The sequence below is a fragment of the Triticum dicoccoides genome, chromosome 1A, assembly GCF_002162155.2.
Source record: "Triticum dicoccoides isolate Atlit2015 ecotype Zavitan chromosome 1A, WEW_v2.0, whole genome shotgun sequence".
Lineage (NCBI taxonomy): Eukaryota > Viridiplantae > Streptophyta > Magnoliopsida > Poales > Poaceae > Triticum > Triticum dicoccoides.
Window position 1 is genome coordinate 556843252 of NC_041380.1, and position 14908 is coordinate 556858159.

Below are 14908 nucleotides of genomic sequence, written 5' to 3' on the forward strand. Positions count from 1 at the left end.
AACCAGCATAACTTGTGCTACCGCAACCAAACTGAAGTCTCCATTAAAGAGATCTTGAATGCGGCTCTGCAGTATAGGCACGTCCTTGGCCGGACCCCAGCTCAATCCTCTACTAATCCATGACATCAGTTGTGGTGGAGGGCCCGGGCGGAAGACAGGGGCGGCCGCCCACTTGGCACTTCTAGGAGCCGTGATGTAGAACCACTCCTGTTGCCACAATTCAGACACCTCTGGAATGGAACCTTTGGGCCATGCAGCTCCCGTCATCTTGCGTATTGAGGCACCTCCACACTCCGCATGTTACCCCTCGATCATCTTCGGTTTTACTTCAAAAGTCTTGAGCCATAGGCCAAAGTAAGGGGTAACCCGGAGGAAGGCCTCGCACACAACAATAAATGTCGTGATATGAAGAAAGGAGTCCGGAGCTAGATCATGAAAATCTAGCCCGTAGTAAAACATCAAGCCCCTGACAAAAGGATCCAATGCAAGGCCTAGACCTCGGAGGAAGTGGGAGACGAACACGACGCTCTCGTTGGGTTCGGGGGAAGGGACAGCCTGCCCCCGGGGAGGCAGCCGATGCAGAATCTCGGCGGTCAGATATCTGGCCTCCCTCAACTTTTTGACGTCTTCTTCCGTGACGGAAGAAGGCACCCATCGGCCTTGAAGGCTAGATCTGGACATGACTGAAGGTTCGGACCACCTGACCTGAACTTTGGGCGTTTGAGCTTGAGGTGGGGGAAGGATTCGATTGAGCACGGGAGGGAAAAATAAAAGGCCTCACCCCTTTATAAAAAGGGTGGATATCGAGCGTCCTCCCCGTGTTCGTTTGGACTTGCCTATGATCTAGGAGTCCTAGAAGCGGTTGGGTTACCCACGCCCGTATTGATGAGAATCCCGGAATAAGGGGACACGATCTCTGCTTTAACAAGACGTGCCAAGGAAACCGCCTCGCATAACGCGCTAAGATGGGACAGTAAAACGGTTCGAATAAAACCTTGGCCGTGGTGTGATGTCGCACTACGGAATACATCAGCAGATTAGATTTGTGTAAATATTATTCTCTTTATGGCAAAGTGTGGAAACTTATTTTACAGAGTCGGACACTATCTTTGTGTTCAAAATCTTCTATGAAGTACTTGGAGGAGGAACCCGCATTGCAATGCTGAAGACAATCTGCGCGCCAGGCTCGTCGTCATTGAAGCCTAGTTCAGGGGCTACTAAGAGAGTCCTGGATTAGGGGGTGTTCGGATAGCCGAACTATACCTTCAGCCGGATTCCTGGACTATGAAGATACAAGATTGAAGACTTCGTCCCGTGTCCGGAAGGGACTTTCCTTGGCGTGGAAGGCAAGCTTGGCGATACGGATATTCAGATCTCCTATCATTGTAACCGACTCTATGTAAGCCTAATCCTATCCGGTGTCTATATAAACCGGAGGGTTCTAGTCCGTAGGACAACATACACATCAACAATCATACCATAGGCTAGCTTCTAGGGTTTAGCCTCTCTGATCTCATGGTAGATCTACTCTTGTACTACCCATAACATCAATATTAATCAAGCAGGACATAGGGTTTTACCTTCATCGAGAGGGCCCGAACCTGGGTAAAACTTCGTGTCCCTTGCCTCCAGTTATCAATCGGTCTAGACGCACAGTTCGGGACCCCCTACCCGAGATCCGCCGGTTTTGACACCGACAATGACACTAGTCGAGGGCCAATCAAATTCCGCCTGAACGAAATATTCGGCTCTTGTCATGAGCAATGTTATATAAAGCAGAATATTATTCTCTGTGAGTGGCATTGCCTAACCAGATGTCTTCGACGCGTCCTTCATCGTGAAAGACCCAAAGCCCACAGTATATACGTGTACTACGTACGTGTCGGTGAAATGGCCAAATTAAGGTGATGGCCAAAATTCGTCGTTGTAATGATCGATTGAATTAACTTCACCACCGCAGAAGAAAGAAGGAAAGAAGAACGTCGATGGCAGAGGTACGGCGCACGTTACCGCGAAGAAATTAAGAGAAGGGGGTTGAGAAAATCTGCATGCGGCGTCGACAACAGTGTTCACAATCGTGTTCATACAGCTCCGGCCTCATTTTGCAGGCTAGTCGTCCATCAACCGTCGAAAGTGGGTACAGCTCAAATATGTTGGACCTTATATATGACCCACGATTACCGCGTAAATCGTGTCGATCTGCGGGTAATTTGCCGTCGCCTGCTAGCTACAGAGAAAGCGGGGAGATGAAATCAAACAAAGTGAAGGCCTGAAACTTATACTGCTGAAAAGTGAAGATTACGCTATGCTTTGCTCTCTCTGGTGATCGTGAAAACCAACTGATTAATACGACCGGCAGCAGGACGGCAAGGTCGCCGGGGAGGGCCCGGCTGGGTATAGCAGCAGTGTGCAGTGCACGCCGAATAAAGCGCAAAGCACCTGATCCTTGTACTTGAAGGGAAAAGGAGGTTTCTGTGTGCACGACAGAGATGTTGCACGAGTGGCCTAGACCGACAGATACAGTTGATAAAAAAGGAGAGGAAAAGCCATGCTCCATTTCTTGAGTCACCCATACGGCACCATGTGTGAGGCAACACCGTTTGCGTCAAATCAAATGTGGTCGATTCTGCAATCATCCGGCTCTCGGACTCTCCACGCACATGGTGCAAAAACCTGTCCAAATTAAGACCGCCCGGCCGGCCCCAAGCACCTTTTTTGAAGTCTTCCAGCGGCAGCATTATTGCTAACTAGCACGCACATGTGCATTTTTGTTACGGTGCTCGTACCACGTTCATGCATTTGCCGAAGGAGGCTTGTGTTGATCAGTTTCAACCATGCAATGACGAAAAACAAGCATGCATGCATCTTCAGACTTGAGGTTCGTCACGAGTTGCACGCTTGTGTTGCGGTGCTGGCATCATACATATTCCCTTCGTTTTAAAATAGATGATCCAACTTTGTATTAATTTTGTACGTGTCAGTTAATGTGATGTTCATAAGTTTTCTATTTCTGCCAGGCCGGTTGGTGCGTCGAGAAGGACACACGCAAATAAAAGTTGCACGACGTCGATGTATGGGCGCTATACGCTTTGTGAGTCATCACTTGTGTGCAACATAGTACCGGCCGGATCGATCGATGATAGTGCCATGGGTGGAGACTAGAGTGTACGCACGTAGCTTGCGGAGTAATGGCCAATGATGGCGCTCCCATGGCGTTCATCCCATGGAGGCACAGAGAGAGGTCGAACGCCGGGAGGTGGCTTGCAATCGCCACAATTAACCACCACAATCCACAAAGCAAAGGAGGAAGGGAACGGCAGAGAGTGGAGGACGGAAAGCTTGCGTGTGTTGGAGAAAGCTCAATCGGCGACCACACGGGAGGGCGTCATCGCGTGCGTTGCGTTGCATGCCAGTGCCCGGCCGTCCGTCCGGCTCGGACGCGCGTACGTACGTACGTACCGGCCGGACGACGATGCTTCGAGCGTGGTGCAAGCAATGCTAGGCGAGCTCCAACGGATTTGCACGGAGTAGCTGACAAGTGTTGGTGCATGGCTGGTGTCCGTCTACGTAGGGATCGATCCTCATCCTCGTACGCCGTTTGCGTACGCAAGGGACGTCCACATTTCTGATCATAGATATAGATAGAAAGAACGGATCGAAAGAGGCAAAATTTTGGTCTTCGTAATCTGGAACGAGAAATAATTGAAGTCGCTCATGACCGTGGGCGAGGGGCCGGTTTGGCCGTCGATATGATGACCAGCATTCGTTTCGCGGATTTGGAGCGATCCGTTGCCCATCCATGCATGCATGCATGTTCTTTGGAGCGATGCATGCTTGCAGTTGTGGGCTTGTGATTAGGAAAAAAACTTATACGAGACCAGGTTTTATGGTTAGTAGATGAGACTCGCCCTGATGGATGACACATGACATTCACAAATTCTAAAGCATTTAATCTCTTCATCTTTGATTTTAAATAAGGATGGAATAAATGCTTTATGATTTGTGAATGCCACGTGTCATTCATTAGTGTACTGTACTGTTCCTTTTGGCAAAGTTGGAAGCTACTTCACCGGAGGTAGGCAGCCTCTCCTTTTCCTATCGAGTTTGTGTGTTATCTTATACCACCATTGCCATTTTCAAACCAAACCAAAGGGCGCGGGATCATATCATAGTCGTGCGGAGTTTCGTGTGGCGAATCATGTCGCCCGGATGTGAAATCTTGTCCTTTACTGACCCACGAGCCACGAAGCGTACCTGTATACGTACCTCAACGATCGGGGGAGAAATCAATGCATGCACGACGAATAGCACCTACGTACACTAGCTAGTGTGTGTACTCGACCTAATTTGCGATGGAGACTGAACCGAACATGCATGTGATTCAGATTTCAGGACCTGAATATGTAGTTTATCTCACCAAGTTGAGTTCCATTTTGCATGTCGAAAATACAAAGATTTGTCATTAGTTTATAGCCTCATCCAATTACAACTTCGATCATGGTTAAAGCAGTCCAATCCCCCATTTGTTTGGCAGGGCAACATCACCGTCCATTTGCAGACCTTCAAATCCATACAAAACCATACAACTACGTAGTTCATATATAGGTCGATAACAACAAGCTTCATCGAAAAAATAAGATTGTAAACTAGATACTACCTTACTCCTGATCCTCGTCGGAGAAAAGCTCAATGACCCCCTTGTCGAAGCCGATGAACGGCGGGTCGAATCGAGGGTGTCTCCTTGTCATCAACGTCGTCCGTAAAGAGCCACTCCCGCTTGACCTCGCAGAGGTGGATTTTGCATCGGTTCACCACCACCACCCACTTGGACTCGAGGGTGTCGAGGATGGTGCAGATATCGACCACCATAGTAGGGTCAGAGGGGAGCTTGGCGAAGGCGACATTGCCAGTGCGCTCGGCCTCGAGTTCGAGTTGCGCCTCCGCCAGGCGGTGCTCCATCTCCTCAGCTTGGGCAAGGCGGAATTCTGGCCAGCCTCCTCCATCGAGAGGAAGCGGATGTTGTCACCCTCGTCGGCCATGGCATCCTCCACCTAGAACCTGGAGGCGTGGTCAACCTGCATGCCCGTCTCCTCCTCCTCCTCCTACTCCGAGCATGGCTCCGAGGAGCTCGAAGGTTACCCGTACGCAATGCGGGCCGCGTCATGCCTCGGTGGCGCATACCTCTGCCGAAAGCTCCGCTGAACCCTCCAACATGAGCATCTTGTAGTACGTGACCTTGTGCACCATGGCAGATGACAAGGTCGGAGTGGACTGGGACACAGTAACGATGGAGATGGGAGGGAAAGGGAGGACATGTAACGCCCCGACCAAATCCGAAGGTTCACCCACCAGTCCCTAGTCATTGCTCCTGGAATATAGACTAGCCCCATAGACCAGCACTAGCCTTTTCATGTGCACTTTGTCCTCACTCGTGCACACTAGGATCAACTTTACGGTCGGTCACGCATTCTTAAATCACTCCAAGCCGAACACGCTAGACTTTGAGGGTTGTTTTGGATGGGCTCCCGGAAAAGAAGGTGCACCTTGTTGATATGATTAGTTTATCATTCCTATTAAGTCGGAATGTCACAGGAAATGATGACGGCTTAGGTTTGTACCTCGCCGTTCGGCTTTAATAGTTGGGTGCTTGTTCCTTGGGCGAAATGCCGATGCGGCGCCATGAATAAGGGCACCAAACCGGTGAGCCCAGCCCCCAGGGTGGATGATTGGTTTCCCCAAGGGACCACGGGCCAGTGTGAGGTGCCAGACGCGTCCAAGGGCGTTCGGGCTAAAAGTGTGGCGTGTCGGATAGACCGGTCATATGGGGTGGATTAGCAGGTCCGGTTGGATTTCGAGTCTATCCGGACTGTCCCATCGGACACAAAAAGATGAATTGGGGGGCTCCAATTGAAGATGCTCTTAAATTACTACTGGCTAGTAGTGTGTTAACTATATACATGTGAATCCCACAAAGAAACAAAAAAGCGTATATACTAGTCACGATGTTGCCGATAGACTCGAGTGCATAAATTAGCAACGCGAGGAATCCTCATAAATGTGAATGATGCTGTTTGGCGATCACCATGGTATCTGAAGGAACGGGCTCATCATAAATGTGGCGGGCGGTTGGCGATCACCTCGCCCCCTCACCGGTGATCCTCCGTGTCGATGGTGCTGGTCACAGGAGGCATCACTGATTCAAACCTTCTAGTGATGTGAGGAGGAAGATGATGAAACTTCCCAGCCGTGTGATGGTTGGGTTTGGAACTTACTCCAAACATGGCCTCCACAACGTCCATATTTAAAGACCACGAGTCATTTTTTGATTGAGCTCCATAAATTTTAACGATCGCAACACATGTGATGACTCTATTAGAGTATCTTTATATGTGTCAATCACCGTACCAATGGTTCTTATGCACAAACGACACGTCTGCTAGAGTTGCTCTTAGCTAGCTAGACCACCACTTCCCTTTTCAAATCAAACCAAAGGGCGGGGGTCATATCATAGTCGTGCGGAGTTTCATGCGGCGAATCTTGTCGCCTACATGTAAAAGTTTGTCGGTTATTGATAGAAGAAGCGTACCTGTATAAGTATGCACTCAATCAGTAGAGAAACCAATGCATGCACGACTACCAACATCTATGTACACTAGATAGTGTATGTACTCGACATAATTTGCAAAATAGACAGAACATGCATGTGATTCAGATTTCAGGACAAGAATATGTAGTTTATCTCACCAAAAAAGTCGAGTTCCATTTCTTTCTTTTTTTGCGGTTGAAAAATGTATTACTCAAATGGCAGAATCACAACAATCTGCAATACAAAGATCGAGTACCTCTTACAAGTCGGAGTTTAACCAAACTATAGCTCTACTTTCTGTCCTAGCAAATTTAGCAAAGAAATCACTGACAAAGTTCTGGTCCCGAGAAATATGTGACACAAAAGTCGTCCGAAGACTCAACAGAAGCTTGATCTCCCACACCAAAGAAGCAAAGATGGATCTATCCCTATCCTCCTCGTTGATCATATTAACTGCTAATAAAGAGTCCATCTTCACATGAATAGGAAGCTCTGTTCTCTAAATGGCAATCGACAACCCCTCCATGAAAGCACAAAGCTCCGACCCAAGAGCATTCATGCAAGAGAATAGCTCTCTACAAGACGAGAAAATGATTTTGCCATTGCTGTCCCAAAGAATCATACCGGCGCCGCCTCGACCATCAGACCATGAGCTGTCTATATTGAGTTTCGTCCATCCCTCCTTCGGCTTAGTCCATTTCACTGTTGCCACTGTGCGGATTGTCACATGCAAGGTATTGATGGAATCTTCGTAAGAAATCACTTGTTTACCTTTTGCTGGATCACATTCAGAATTTTGCAGCACCACCGGAGAGTCTAAATAGCTCATTAAAAACCTCCTTGAAACATCCATAGGCGCTGGTTCTTTCTGATGTGTTAATTCATTTCGGTTGTGCCATACCCTCCATAAGGTCATCAGCAGCATGCATCTCGGAATATCAGATAGTGGGTGTAAAGCTTCAGGTAGTCATTCCGTCCCTGTGTTGCGTACTTCCTCAATCTTTGGCAGGCTCCAACTCGACGACATACAATGCCAAAGTTGCACAACAATGGGACATCGACACAAGGCATAGAAATTGTCTTCGGTCTCTCACCCACAAACAAGGCAGGTTGCCTCAGTCTCCAGTCCTCGTTTGTATTTATTCTGCCAAGTGGGTAATGAGTTCACTGAGACGCGCCAAGCGAAACTCTTTACCGTCGGTGGCGCCAGGATCTTCCAAATCAACTTCCAGCGGGCTCGCCTTCCATCAGGTGCAGTACTGAAAGCCTGTGTTGTAGTTCTACAAGACTCATCAAAAGCCAGATCATAAAATGACTTTACCGAAGAAAAAAAACTCCATTAGTTGTTGGCCCCCATGCCATCACATCTGCACCACCTCTCGAACATGCTCGAATTTTCATGATTTCCAAAGTGTCACAGGGTAAAAATAAAGACTATAGCATGTTAACATTCCAGGAGCCATTGTCGTTCAAAAGCTGAGATATGAACCTCACTCTGCATAATCCTTGTGGTGAAATTGGTTTATACAAAAACGGTCTCGGGATCCAACTGTCCCTCCAGATTCTGATGCTCTTTCCATCTCCAACCCGCCAAATCAGGCTTTCTTGAGTAAATCAAGTCCATGACTAACCGCAGTCCATGTAGACTACGCATTTCCAGGAAAGACAGTATCTTCAAGTTTGCCATTTGGATAATATTTACTTTTTAACAGTCCGGCGCATAGACTATCCGGCCTAGTTAATAGTCTCCAAGCCAGTCGAGCCAGGAGGGCTTGGTGAAACAAACGAAAATCTCTGAATCCAACACCTCCTTTGCACTTGGGCTGTTGCAACTTCTGCCAAGACTTCCAATGAACTTTACGTTTCCCCTTAGCACTTCCCCAATAAAATATACTCACCATCTCAGTTAGTTCATCACATATTGAAAAAGGAAGTTTAAAGACCCCCCATAACATATACCGGTAGTGCTTCACCAACTGATTTGATAAGCAATTCTCTGCCCAGCTGGGTGAGATGACATCACCCCACTGTAGTAGCCTCTTCATAAGTTGTGTCAGCAGGTTTTGGAATCCTCCTTTGACATCCTGCCATTCGAAGTTGGAAGACCAAGATATTTCTCTTCAAAACTATAGTTTGTTATGTTTAACACCTCCCGAACATCATCCTGTGAGTTGACTGCACATGCATCTCCAAACATAATAGAACATTTATCATAATTTAGATGCTGACCTGTAGCCTTTTCAAAGAGATCAAACAAGATTTAATCTCTTCAGCCTGCTCACGAGAAGCTTCAAAAAACAGAAGTGTATCATCTGCAAAAAGGAGATGCGAGATAACCCGTGCATGTCTGCAAATCTTTACTGGAGTAATCGTGCCCAGCTCTACTATGTGTTTCAAAATCAAGGACAAACCGTCAGCAACGAACAAGAACAAGAATAGGGAGAGAGGATCACCTGGCCGAAGTCCATGAAGGAAATATTCCCTAGAGGCAATAATAAAGTTGTTATTTATATTTCCTTATATCATGATAAATGTTTATTATTCATGCTAGAATTGTACTAACCGGAAACTTAGTACATGTGTGAATACATAGACAAACAAAGTGTCCCTACTATGCCTCTACTTGACTAGCTCGTTAATCAAAGATAGTTATGTTTCCTGACCATAGACATGTGTTGTCATTTGATGAACGGGGTCACATTATTAGAGAATGATGTGATGGACAAGACCCATCCGTTAGCTTAGCACTATGATCGTTTAGTTTGTTGCTATTGCTTTCTTCATAACTCATACATGTTCCTATGACTATGAGATTATGCAACTCCCGAATACCGAAGGAACACTTAGTGTGCTATCAAACATCACAACGTAACTGGGTGATTATAAAGATGCTCTACAGGTGTCTCTGATGGTGTTTGTTGAGTTGGCATAGATCGAGACTAGGATTTGTAACTCCGATTGTCGGAGAGATATCTCTAGGCCCTCTCGGTAATGCACATCACTATAAGATTTGCAAGCAATGTGACTAATGAGTTAGTTACGGGATGATGCATTATGTAACGAGTAAAGAGACTTGCAGATAATGAGATTGAACTAGCTATTGGGATACCGACGGTCGAATCTCAGGCAAGTAACATACCGATGACAAAGGGAACAACGTATGTTGTTATGCGGTTTGACCGATAAAGATCTTCATGGAATATGTAGGAACCAATATGAGCATCCAGGTTCTGCTACTGGTTATTGACCGGAGATGAGTCTCGGTCATGTCTACATAGTTCTCGAACCCGTAGGGTCCGCACGCTTAACGTTTGGTGATGATCGGTATTATGAGTTTATGTATTTTGATGTACCGAAGGTAGTTCGGAGTCTCGGATGTGATCACGGACATGACGAGGAGTCTTGAAATAGTCGAGACATAAAGATTGATATATTAGAAGGTTATATTCGGACACCGGAAGAGTTCCGAAGTGTATCGGGTATTTTTCACAGTACCGGGAGGTTACCGGAACCCCCCGGGGAATCTATGGGCCTTATTGGGCCCTAGTGGAGAAAGAGGGCAGCAAGCAAGGTGTGGGGCACGCCCCCCTAGGACCAAACCGAATTGGTTTAGGGTTTAGGGGCCCGGCCCCCTCTTTCCTTCTCCCCTCCTCCTCTTTCCTCCTTCTCCTAGTAGGAATAGGAAAGGGGGGGGGCAAACCTACTTGGAGTAGGATTGCCCCCCCCCCTTGGCGCGCGCCTCCTCCTAAGCCGGCCTCTTCCTTCCTCCCTCCTTTCTATACGTGGGGAGGGGGCACCCCATAGACACACAAGTTGATTGTTTAGCCGTGTGCGGTGCCCCCCTCCACAGATTTCCACCTCGGTCATATCGTTGCAGTGCTTAGGCGAAGCCCTGCACCCGTAGCTTCATCATCACCGTCACCATGCCGTCGTGCTGACGAAACTCCTCCTCGACACTCAACTGGATCTAGAGTTCCCGGGACGTCGCCGAGCTGAATGTGTGCAGATCACATAGGTGTCGTACCTTCGGTGCTAGGATCGGTCGGATCGTGAAGACGTACGACTACATCAATCGCGTTGTCATAACGCTTCCGCTTACAGTCTATGAGGGTACGTGGACAAAACTCTTCCCCTCTTGTTGCTATGCATCACCTAGATGGATCTGGCGTGTCCGTAGGAATTTTTTTGAAATTACTGCGCTCCCCAATAGTCCACACGATGGAGCAAATGAATACAAGAGGGTTCCATTGAATCTCACAGAATATCTCGCTGATGTGACACAAGTCATAATCCAGTCCCATCGGCAAGCAAAACCCATCTTTTGCATCACTTGCTTCAAGAAATTCCAATCCACCCAATCATACGCCTTTGATAGATCTAGTTTATAAGTGCAAAAGCTTTTGGATGGGTCTTTCTCTTGTTTGATATAATGAATACATTCAAAAGCAATCAGGGCATTGTCAGTGATCATCCTACCAGATATAAATGCACTTTGCTCAGGGGAAATGATGTTATCTAAAAGAGGTCTTAACCTGTTAACCGAGCACTTGGAAACCACTTTATAAACCACATTACACAAGCTGATAGGATGGTATTGAGATAATTTTGTTGGGTTGGCCACTTTTGGAATTATAATTATGGAAGTGTCATTTACCCCTTCTGGCATAATTCCCGTCCTAAAAAACTCTCTAACTGTTCGAATGATATTATCCTTCATGGTCTCCCAATTGTGTTGGAAGAATCTCGCGGGAAACCCATCGGGGCCTGGGGCTTTTAAGGGCCAAATCTGAAAGAGAGCATCCAAGATCTCTTTATCTGAAAACTCACCACAAAGCTTTAAATTATCATCATCAGAAATCACTAAATTATAAAGATCCACCACACCCGAGGCATACAAACCAGGATCCATAGTAAAGATTTTCTGAAAATATGAGGTGACCAGATGGCCCATGGCCTGATTATCAGTTATCACATTACCAATATCATCATGAATTTGCCGTATAATATTCTTCCTTGCCCTCCAGACTACCTTGTTTCTATCCCCCTATTTTTGCCATGTGATCCGAGATCTTTGTAGCCATAGCACTTCTTCTTTGTAGATCATTTCACTAAGTCTGTCAGAAGCTTCCCTTATTTCTAGCCTATCAACATTCATGTTCATCAACTCTTCAAGTCTAGTATGAGTTTTGTTTATTTCCTTTGTGATGTTCCCAAATTTCTTGTTACTCCATAATTTGAGGGAAGACATGGTTGATCTAAGTGCATCATTAACCTGACCAAGATTCTCCATACTTTCAAAGGTGCTCCAGGTCTGTTTAATGATATCGAGCAAGCCAGCATCCCGCTCCCGGAAGATCTCATATCTCCGTGACTTTGCAGTTGTCCTTAGTTGTTCCGCTACACCCTGCACCAGCAAAGGGACATGGTCCGAGTTGAGTGACACCAAATGTTACACTGAAGTAAACGGAAACATGTTCTTCCACGGGTTTGTGGCCACCGTGTGGTCGAGTCGAACTCATACATTTGCAGATCTCGCTCTCATATTATCATACGTATATAGAACTCCACTGAAGCCCAGATCAACCAATTCACATGTCAGAAGTACATCCCTGAATGCTGCCATATGAGCTTCAGGTCTGGGAGTTAGCGACAAATGCTCAAAACCCCCAAAGTGCCTTGTTGAAATCACCAACGATGAGCCATGGCAACTCTGAAACTTGTTTAAGATTTTGCATAATTGTCCACGTCAAGTGTTGATCTTCCACTCTAGGATCTCCATATACTGATGTTGGTCTCCATTGCTCGGTACCATCTGGGCCAATGACAACATCAATGAACCGATCGCCCTTGTCAAGGACTGTAACTTGATACAATTCATGCCAAAATAAGGCCAAACCACCGCTAAGACCATTGCTATCAACACCTTCAAAGCCTTTAAGACCAAGGAGGCCTCTTATCCTCTTCACCGACTCGCTTTCTGACGTGTTTCACACTGAAAAACGAGCATGGGGGATTGCAACTGTACCATAGCAGCAAGATCACGAACTGTCTTGGGGTTCCCCGCCCCCGGCAGTTCGAACATAAGAGATTCATTGGCTCCGGCGGCCTTCCGATGAGGAGGCCGCCAAAACATTAACCAAAGTACTATCCACTGCCGCTCCATCTTTACCTCTCAACTTTTTCCTATTCGCATTTTTTGAGGTGTGCCATCCACCTCTACACTCACTAGTTCCTCATTTGCACCTTCAAACTGCTCAACAAAGTCAGCCATGTTGCCTACTGGTACAATGGCCCTGCTAGAGCTAGGAGGTATTGTGGAAGGCATCTCATGAGTTGCAGAATTCTCAGCTTCTCTTTTCCCTAGCACATTCATGTCCACCGTAGTGCCTTCCTGGACAACATTCTTATCAGTAGCAGCATTATTTTGTTCCATCTCCATAGGATTATTTGCATTAGATCTCCAACTTTTCACCAAGCGTTGTCCCATGGCAGCATCAACTCTCTCTGGACCTCCCTCTGGATTAAAAGCATCATTATATGTCCACTTTTCATATTCTGTCCCAGAGAGCTTTAACTTCCGCTCTTGTCAAAGTTGAGTTCCATTCCGTATGTCAAAAATACCAAGATTTGTCATTAGTTTAATTATTGTATTATTACAGTAGTAGTATACTAAGGCTGCTGCCAATGCATCAGTGCTTAGATGAGGTGCTAAGCACATTAAATAGCTTATCAACTATACTCCCCAATGCATAGGTGCTTAGGTTATGGTAGCTAAGCTTGCTTCATTTAATGATTTAGCAACTACAACTCTTCATGTATTGGTGGGCTTCCTTCATTTAGAGCGCTCCTTCATTTAAATAGTTTGCCTAGGTTCATGTGCTTAGCATTGTTTCTTCCTGGGTCATCACACCCATCTCTCTCCTCTTAAATAACTTGCCACATTAGATTTTTTGCCTACATGGAAGACTTAGCATCCGTATAAGGTGGAGCATTGGGAGAGGCCTAATACACAATTTTAGGTTCCATGTACTACTGTTGTGGTACATTAAATATATACTAATAGCCACATTCTTGCCGAGAGTGCCGACCCACAAACCTCCCGCAACGGTCCAAACCATGGAAGCTATCCATCGCGGGCCTATACCAGTCCGTCGGGCAGTCCGGACGCGATTTCTCTTGCAAACCGGAGATAAATGGGGGGGGGGGGAGGTTTGCGAGAGTCCGGACCGATCCCAAGTCCGCTTCTGACCGTCCTGGCCCATCGAAAACCCCTCCACCCTCTCGCGCGTTTTCGTTCAGCGCCGCTCTAGAGCGTCAGCGCCCGCGTTTTCTCACTGGCGCCGACATTGAAACGGCGCGACAGCCGAGAGAGCGCCGCCCGCGCCGCTTCCCGGTGCAGCTGACTGCCGCACGTTCATACGACACGATGACCGCCCATTTATCTGTCTGTCACCCATATTGATGGCAAGCGGTTGTCGAGGTGTCTTCTCCGGCACCACCAGTCCGTCCCTCTGCCGCCCAACGGTGCTATATAAATCGCTATCCCGGTGCCCTGGCATAGCCACAGTCATCCCTCTCCGCACCACTCTCTGCCATGGATCACTCCGCTGTTAAAGCTCTCTGGTACGGGCTGGCGTCGGAGCAGAAGAAGGCCATGGCTACCATTGTTGTCGTCTGACAGGTCGGCAGGCACCCGAAGGACGTGCAAATGGAGGACGCCTCCTCCGACGAGCCAGTGCCACCCTCCTCTTCCTCCACGGCACCCTCCTCGTCCGCTCCACCCTCCCTGGCGAGGCCCGTGCCTATTATATGGACATGGTGCGGGCAGTGGGAGGAGCAGTTCCGGGAGGAGCAGGCCGACGCCAACCACAACCACAACCTCCTCCAGGAGCATTTGCAGGGAGGAGCAGGTCACCGCCGGCAGGGCGGTCGTGCCAGACGTGGACCGGATGGAGCATGACGCACTGCTTGAGTCCCGCCACTCCGCCCGCGAGATCCGCCTTGCCCGCCGGCAGTACCGGCAGCAGGTGGCGGAGGTGTCGGCCGCTGGCAACGAGCACAACGACGACGCGAGTGAGGCGTTTTTCGGCGACACCGACGAGGAGGACATTGCCGAGGCCGTGCCCCGGCGCCACGACCACGAAGAAGCCGGCACATCCGCGAATGCCGCTGGCAGCGAGGAAGAGTGCATGGTAGGTCGCTACTGCTCGGGTCACAGGAAGGCCACCGCTCCTCCCCTCCGTCGACGCCAAGCTTGGTAGGCTCAATATCGGGGGCCGATTAGCCGCTTGGCGGTGACGTCATGGCGGACAGCTTCAGTTT